Here is a 9,474-nt window from a genome sequence, read left to right on the forward strand (position 1 = left end):
CTGATGGGTGAGTGCCGAACCAGAGGACACAGCTTAGAAATACGGGGTAGACCATTTAGGATAGAGATGAGGAAAAACATCTTCACCCAGAGAGTGGTGGCTGTGTGGAATGCTCTGCCCCACAGGGGGCTGGAGGGGCCCAGTGTCTGGATTCATTTAAGAAAGAGTTGGATAGAGCTCTCAAAGATAGTGGAATCAAGGGATATGGAGATAAGGCAGGAACAGGATATTGATTAGGAATGATCAGCCATGATCATATTAAATGGCGGTGCAGGCTCAAAGGGATGAATGGCCTACTCCTGCGCCTATTGTCTATTGTTTAGTTAATATTTAATGCTGACTGAATTTAAGAGCAGGAAAGTTCTGCTCCAATTGTACAAGGTGTTGGTGAGGCCGAACCCAGAGTATTATGCGCAGTTCTGGTCTCTATACTTGAGGGAGGATTTAATGGCTTTGGAGGCGGTGCAGAGGAGGTTCGCCAGATTGATTGCTGGGAGGAGGGGGTCACCCTATGACGAGAGGTAAAACTGCCTGGGGCTGTACTCGGTAGAATTTGGAAGAACTAGAAGCGATCTTACCAAAACATATACATTTATGAAAGGGATACGTAAGATAGAGGGAGTTGTTTCAGCTGGTGGGTGAGACTAGGTCGAGGGGACGTGGTGTCAAGATTAGGGGGAGTAGATTTAGAACAGAGGTAAGGAAGAGCCATTTTTCCCGTGGGCGGCACGGTCGCACAGTGGTGAGCACTACTGTCTCACAGCGCCAGAGACCCGGGTTCAATTCCCGCCTCAGGCAACTGTGTGGAGTTTGCACATTCTTCCCGTGTCTGTGTGGTCTGGTTTACTCCTACAATCAGGTCAGGTGAATTGGCCATGCTAAGTTGCCCGTAGTGTTAGGTGCAGGGGAGTAGATTGTGCTTCGGTGTGGTGCTTGTTGGGCCGAAGGGCCTGTTTCCTCATTGTAAGTAATCTAATCTAATAGTGAATTTATGGAATTCGCTGCCCAAGGAAGCAGTAGAGGCGACTTCATTGAGTTTATTCAAGACGCATTTGAATGAGTTTTTGCATGTTCTGAAAAATAAGGGTTATGGGTCTAATGCAGGTCGGGGGAGCTGAGACAATGGATATACCTTAATGAATGGTGGAGCGGGCTCGACGGGTCAAAGGGACCACTCCTGCTTCTATTACTATGTGGCATCGCGGCCACATTTCGAGAGCTCTTTGATCATCACAATCAACTGGCCACAGTGATATAAAAATAGCTTCATTGTAGAAAAGCGCACAAAGTGAATTGCAGAAAGAGATATTTTGGGACGACTGATGGTTGTCGTTTCGTTTTCAATGTCTTATCAGTTGACAATCCAGTGACATATCAGAAATGTGGCTCAGGACGTAGGTAGGGAATGGAGGGTCATGTGTGTGTCTGGCTAGTTTTTGTACGGACTGACTGCAACTTTTTATCAGCGTGAGACTCAGCGCACAGTGATAGACGGCAGAGTCAGATACAAGAGCAGCAGCGATATTTAAAGGAACAAATTTCTTTTTTTTGTCCAGAGTAGAAGAGAACCTGTCAGAGAAAGCTGGAAAGGTATGTCCTTCTTCCTTGTTGAATCTTCTCAGTAAATATCTCAGAGCTTTCCCGGGACACTGGATGTACCAAAAGAGCACTGGAGCAGTGGACTGTGCTGAGTAATTACAGTTGAGTATTACAGTGTCTCCTTCCTGAACCGTTTTTTCAAGTGGATTCTGGGAAACTGAATCTTGGCCACTCGAATCTGCAACAAACACAATGAAGTTGTCAAGAAGTTGAAGGTCGAACTGGTGAAGCGTATCTTGACGATTTTAAGACAGACTTACCTGTCACCACTGTCATTATTATCAATAAAGCGCATAAAAAGCACATGTTTCAGGTTCGACAGTTAACAACGGACTTTTGAAATATTTTGACCTTCTGATCTTACACGAGGAACTGAATCCCGATCAGAAACAACCTTCATTTTCTGGATAAGTGAGATATAGGTTCCCCTAATTCAATTGGTTGCTTTCTCTGTTGCTGACGTCAACAGTGGACCAATCACAGTTAATACAGGACCGAATACAGCTGACTCTCTCCAATCTCTTCCCTGGCTGTCTTGCTCAACCTGTTGCTATTTCCTATACTTTTAGCCACGATTGAATACAGTGGAGTGGCTACCTCCGCTCAATCTGTCCTGTGAGTGGGGTGGGACATACCCAGGGAGGGTGATCGTGTGTATCAGATATGATTCCATAATTATGAGTGTGTCAAGCTGTTGCTTGACCAGTCTCTAAGACAGCTCTCCAACTTTGGGACCACTTCCGCAGAGGTTCGTAAGGACAACTTTGCAGAGTCCACTTTACTCTTTCTGCACTTTTTTTTTCTATGCATGCCTTTGTTGAGACTTCAAAGAGATTGATAGACTTGGGTGGCACGGTGCCTTAATGGTTAGCACTGCTGCCTCGCAGCACCAGGGACCGGCGTTCAAGTCTAGCCTCGGGAGACTGTTTGTGCAGAGTATACACGTTCCTCCATGTTTATGTTGGTTTCTTCCGGGTGCTCCCGTTTCCTCCCACTATATAAATATGTGCATGTTAGGTGAATTGCCCACACTAAGATTATCCATATTGCTCAAGACTGCATCGGGGAGATGTAGAGTTACGGGGTTGAATCTGGGTGGGTAACATTTCGGAGGGTGGTGTGGACTTGTTGGGCCAAATGGCCTGTTTTCACACTGTAAGGATTGTATGACATCTATGAATACAGGACCTTGCTAGTCCAGTGCTGTAGATCTATAGTCACACATGGGCTAGACCAGGTGAGGACAGAGGTTTTCCCGGAAGTACATTAGTGAATGAAATCAATCAATTGACAATGTTGTCATGGCCATTATTAGATTCTTAATTCGAGATGTTTAATTTCATTCAATTCAAATTTCACCATCTACTTTGATAGGATTCGAATCCCGGTTCACTGAATATTAACTGACTCTCTGCAATAATAATCTAACGATAATACTAATAGGTTATCCCTTCTCACTTTCGTAGACTTTCTCCAAAGCTTTCCCTTTCAAACATACTTCCCATTTCCTTTCGAAAGTTCCCATTTAAGTTGTTTTGATCATCATTTCAGGTAATGCATTCCACTTCAGTTTAATTCATTAGGAGGAATGAGGCATATCTCAAAGGTCAGTGCGTGGGATGAACATATCACTACAAGTGGAAATTCTTGGACACAATGCAGGTCCTTCCTTATCTAGTATTCAAGCTATTACCATTATTAAGGAACAGATCCATTTCACTTCCACTTCAACCTGCAATTTTACTGCAGATTTTACCTAATTTATTTCAAATGTGCTTTTGCCCATAAACCAGGACGGTAACACAAACAGGTTCAAAAGTTGGAGAATTATCAAGTGCCTATTTTCAAACTGGAAACTTAAACCTGCCACTTTACTTTCAGCCAGGAACAAATCACAAATACAGCCGTCTATGCATTTCAGATCTCCAGCATCCGCAGTTATCTTTCATGTTATGAATGTGATCACAGCCTTCTTGAGAAAGGAATTTTAAAGCATCAAGAAGTTTTGACAAACACTCACAGCAGGGAGATACGATGCTCAACCTGTGTGCCTTCGTGGATTCAATTAATCACCTCGTGAACAGACATAAAGATGATGTTGTCAAGGACGAACCATGAATGTGTGACGACTGTGGCAAGGAATTTAATTAGCCATCCTAGCTGGAAATCCATTGATGAGTGACATGGGGGATAAATTTCCCGAGTTCGTTGTGAACTTTTCTGAAGCAAAACGTTGCATTACCAACTTAAAATCAGCTTGCATTTGATTTATGATTGGTTAAAGAGAGAGTGCAATCAATAATTTTGTACCTGGTACAAGTGCATTTAACTTCTTATGTTCAGCAAAATAGCTATGAGTTGACTCTTATAGACAATAATATTCCTTTATTGGACACACTTAATATGAGAGCTACGAACTAATAAAAAAAACACTACGAACTATCTTATGCTTTAATTTAACTTTGCATATTCATATACCACCACACTCGAACTTGGCCATGCTCCATGTGGTGACGTTTTACTTTCCTTTCGATGGTCTTAAAGGTGTCTTCTCCTTCGTAGGTGATTCTCGAGTTACCTTCCTGAGTGGGGTTTTTCGAAGAGTATCTGCCAACAGATTGCTCAGGTTCGATTACCCTGAACGATCAGGCTCAACCAGGTCTTGGCACGTTGATGGCAGAGTGGCCGTTAGCCATCCAATAGGGAAGGTGCTTTTTGCACGTAACCTACTCCAAATAGGGGTGCTAGGCACTCTCTGTCTCGCGAATGATTCACTACTCCCAATTATCCCGAGGGCGTCATTCCATTGTTCCACTCAAGTCCGAATTCAGGTGTGTATTGCAGGGTTTGCTGCTGTTAAGTTTATTTGCAAACCGTCTGTGGGTAGCTGCAGCTTGTCTGGATTCTGCAACATACGGATGAGGACAGTCACTTTAGTCGAGGCTGAGTTCGATTTCCCAGCATGCTCTAATCATTGTTCATCTTTTCTAACTCCATATTAAGTGTACTAGTGTCATCGTATGTTCATTATTTCAGATGATGCTTCCAGCCACAGTTACCTTGCTGTTCAGAAGTCCTGTTGAATAGACAACATAATGTTGTGCAATTTTTAATCAAGATTTAAAGTGACATCATTCATTCTGGAAATAGAGCCTGAAATCTGAACAATGGAAATTGATTGTGATGGATTACCAATATACACAAAATGATTTGGAAGTGCACAGGCAGTGCTGAGTGGTTGAAGAGATATTATATGATCTGTAATTATTATCTGTTCCTTGAAAACAGAAACATGTTGCAGGAAAAATAAATCAACCATGGCTAACGAAAGATTGAAGGTCCGAAGTTGTATGGTTTGCAAGACTGCTAGAAACAATGAGAAGCCAAATGATTGAAAGCAATTTAAAATTCAACAAAAGATGACCAAAAGACCGATTAAAGGTGAAAAGAGAAGACGCATGGAATCTTGAGGAATTATTAATGTGGACTGCAGAAGTTGCTTACATAGATGAAATGCAGAAAAACACAAAAACATACTGGATTGATTCCTCGGCCATCAGCTCCAGCATTCACTGCCTTATCACTAATGCACAGTTGCAGAAGGGTGACCGCAATATGCATTGCAGTAATTCGTCAAGTGACCAGCAACAGAACACTCTCATGCTCTCTACCACCTAGAAAGACAAAGACAGTAGATGCATGGGAACACTTCACTTTCAGGCCATACTCGGCCGTGACTTGGAGCGACATCACATTCTTTCATGATCTCTTGGTCAAGATCCTGGAACTCTCTTGCTAACAGCAATGTGGGTGCCCCAACTCAGCAAGGCTTGCAGACATTCAAGAAGGCAGGTCACCACCACGTTCTCCCGGACAGTTAGGTTTGGTCAATGCTGTTCTCCCTGGTTCTCTGTGCTGAAAGCGATACAATGCCACCCTCTGCTGGCGCTACCCACCACTGCACAGGCAGAGTGTAAACATCGTTGGGGGTTATGCCAGAGGAATGGCAGCAATGCGCTGCATTGTTCAAATGTACAACAGCATCTGCTCACACACTTAGTCAGTGTGGGGATGTCAGACCTGGTTAATGTGAACCATTGTGTGCCACTTCCAGCAAATGAATGTGCCTGGACCCGACAGATTAAGAAGCAGAAAGTCCTACAACCAGAAGTGTCAACACAGCGAACAATATGAATAGGAGATATTGAAATGTCAGCCCCGTTTTCCCTGTCACCCATAACATAACTCTTGTGTGGCTGGTTTCTCTGTATTCAAGGAATACAGGGTGATAGTTGTTCATGGCAGTAAGAGTTGCAACCAATTGGGATATTTTTCATCAGTTCATAATTGTTAAAAGGAATCTGGAATATATTCATTTGTAATGAATACCAATGCATGTTAAGTACAGAGGCCCGGGCCAGTCTCTCTACTAATTTGGGACTAAAGGACAGGCAAATCTGGAATTTTGAGAACTTTGATAAATTCTTTTGCTTTTAGGATACCTCGAGGGACTGCAGGTCTTGTGGCCATCCAGGCATTCCAATCACCCAGCTGTTTTCAGAAATGTAAATACTTAAACTTCTTCTGTCATGGGAAATTTGGGTCTAGAACTATATTTGTATCATTATCCCTGACGATTAAATTAGATTGTGTTGCTGGCTTCGAGATCAGAGCTGAAAACGAGTTGCTGGAAATTTTTCAGCTCTGATCTCCAGCATCTGCAGACCTCACTTTCTCCTCGAAAAAAAAGCCCGCAACGCATTTTCAGCTCTGATCTCCCTTAATTAAATCAGATTCCCGATTTCCTAAATGCACTAACTACGCTTCAAAAAGTCGGTTTTTGAACGATGCGCCAGCGCCAAGATCGGATTATTCTGCTGCAAGAAAAGTACTTGGGTAGTGTCCATCGCTCACTTACAATGGAGACATTCAGCATCAGTTGGGGACATTTCTCAAATAAAGACCACTGCCCTATGAGGCACGAAATTCCCAAATCTCACAGTGCTTTGACAGATAAGTTTTCCATCGTCTCCGACTTAGAGAGAGTTATAGAGTCCTACATCACGGAGACAGGGTCTCTTAATCAAATGATCCATGCTGTCTGTCAACGCTAACAGTATTTCCCTGCACTTGGTCTATATCCTTCTAATCCTTTCCTATCCATGTACTTGTCGAAATCCCTTTTAAATGTTGCTAATGTAGCCGCCTCAACCACTTCCGCTGGCAGTTCATTCCACATGAGTACTACCCTCTGTGTTAAAAAAAGTTGCCTACAGGTTCCTTTTTATTCTTTCCCCTTCAACTGATGCCCCTCTCGTTCTTCATTCCCCAACTCTAGACAAATGATTGAGCGCATTCACACTACCCATGCCTCTAATGGTCTCATACACCTCGATAATATCCAACCCCGCCGCATCCACACTTCCCTCAATTTCCTACACTCTAACGATAAATGTCTAACCTCTCCTTCTATTTCAGAACATTGAATCCAGGCAACATGCTTGTACATTTCTTCTGCACTCTTTATATTTAAATAAATACTTCGTATAGCAAGGGGACCAAATTGAGCACAGTACTCCAAGTGCATCCTTACTGAAGTTCTGTGTAATTGCAACATTACTTCCCAATTTCTATACTCAATTCCCTGACTGATGAAGGCTAGTGTGCCAAAAACCTTTTTCACTGTCCTGTCTAACTGTGACTTTCAGACAACCGTGCACCTGAACACTGAGGTCGGTCTTTTGCACTACACACCTTAAGGCCCACCTATTCATCATGAAACTCTTGTTTTGAGTTCACTTTCCAAAATGCAAGACCTCACACTTGTCTATATCAAATTGTACGTGCCATTTCTGGTCCAGTTCCCCAGCTGATCAAAACCTGCTGCAATATCTGATAACCTTCCTGAATGCTCACGATATCTCCGATTTTAGTGTCATCTGCAAACTTACTGTTCATGTCTTGTATATTGTCATCCAAATAATCAATATCGGAACATTGGATACCTGTTTAAAAATGGATGCATTTAAACTATAACCCGTCGTTGTAGTACGTCATGAATATTAGAAAGTAGTCCCTGAAATGTTCCCAATCTGAGCCCTCTTAAAAAAAAGTGATGCTTTCTCAAATACATGTTGCTTGCTTTCGACAGCAGATAGTGGAATTATATGATCTTATTCAAAAGACAGCAACAGGCATAGAACTTTGACACTGTAATTTTTTCAACATCAAGCCAGAAATAATTTCCATTGCACGTAGAGATGGACACATACATTCACACGCATGTGCGTGCACACACAAAGAAAAACACACAGACGCACATCTAAACACACACATAAAATCTGCGAAACCAATCTGAAGCCCATCTAACCTACCCTATTCCGGTCTCGTCCATATGCCTATCCAATGACCGTTTAAATGCACTTAAAGTTGGAAAATCTACTCCTGTTAAGGAAGTGCATTCCACGCCTCTTCCACTCTCTGAGTAAAGTAACTACTTCTGATATCTGTCCTATATCTATCACTCCTCATTTTAAAGCCTTGTTCCATCGTGCACGCCATCACCATCCGAGGAAAAAACACTCTCCCTGTCCACCTTATCCAACCCTCTGATTATCTTCTATGTCTGAATTAAGTCACCTCTCAACCTTCTTCTTTCTAACGAAAACAACTTCAAGTCGCTCAACCATGCTTAGTCATCCCTTCCCTCCAAACATGCAACATCCCCGTAAATCTCATCTGAACCCTTTCCAAAGTTTCCACATCCTTCCTATAATACAGTGACCAGAACTGTACACAATGTTCCAAGTGCAGCGTCATTCAGATTCAATTTCTGAAGGGCCAGTATAATGAATGCGCAGCATCTTCCAATAGAAGGAGGTTACAAAGATGCTTGCATGGTTTTGTGTAGGCCCCGTCAGAGAGAGGTGGGTGAGAGGTGGGTGACGGTGCGCGCGTGTGTGTGTGTGATTAGATTAGATTAGATTACTTACAGTGTGGAAACAGGCCCTTCGGCCCAACAAGTCCACAGACCTGCACATCTTTGGACTGTGGGAGGAAACCGGAGCACCCGGAGGAAACCCACACAGACACGGGGAGAATGTGCAAACTCCACACAGTCAGTCGCCTGAGGCGGGTATTGAACCCGGGTCTCTGGTGCTGTGAGGCAGCAGTGCTAACCACTGTGCCACCGTGCGCGTGTGTGTATATGCACGTGTCTGTGTATGCACGTGAGAGAGAGGTTGATTTCAGACAGATCGCCCTTGAAGGCCATAACATAATTAGTTACCAATCTTGATCTTCCTGTTAGTATCGCGCAGAGAATGGCAATACATGTTCACATTGCATCACGGTGAGGTGACACGCCGCTTCAAATCACACACCAAAATTTTAGGATTAATATTGAGATTCTTGTTTCAAGAAGGCTGATGAAAGTGTGGAAAACACTGTCCGTTGCAATGCTTGAAGAAAATAAAATGAAACTATTGGCTGCTGCATCTGAAATAAAATGTGCTGAGTAAATCAGGCTACCATTTTTTTTTGGGGGGGGGGGGAGAGGGAGAAGGATATTTTTATTTTTGTTGACTGCGATACGTGTGAACTCAATTGTGGTGAGAAAATTTCCGTCACAATTTCCGGACATAACCACTAGGGGGCAGGGTGAATCAGTGACGTATTGAATGTGAGGACGGAGTGACATTACACAGAGTGTGTGCAGCTGTTAGTGTGAAAGACTTGGTACCAAAAGATAAACTCCAAGACACAAAATATTCCACAATTTCGAAAGAAGGCTACATTGTGTTCGACATGAAAAGCGGATTTTTCTAGTTATCAATTTCTTTTTCTCAAGAAAATTCTGTGGACCTTACGTTTCAT

Source organism: Chiloscyllium plagiosum, chromosome 44 (assembly GCF_004010195.1).
Source record: "Chiloscyllium plagiosum isolate BGI_BamShark_2017 chromosome 44, ASM401019v2, whole genome shotgun sequence".
In the NCBI taxonomy this organism is placed as follows: domain Eukaryota; kingdom Metazoa; phylum Chordata; class Chondrichthyes; order Orectolobiformes; family Hemiscylliidae; genus Chiloscyllium; species Chiloscyllium plagiosum.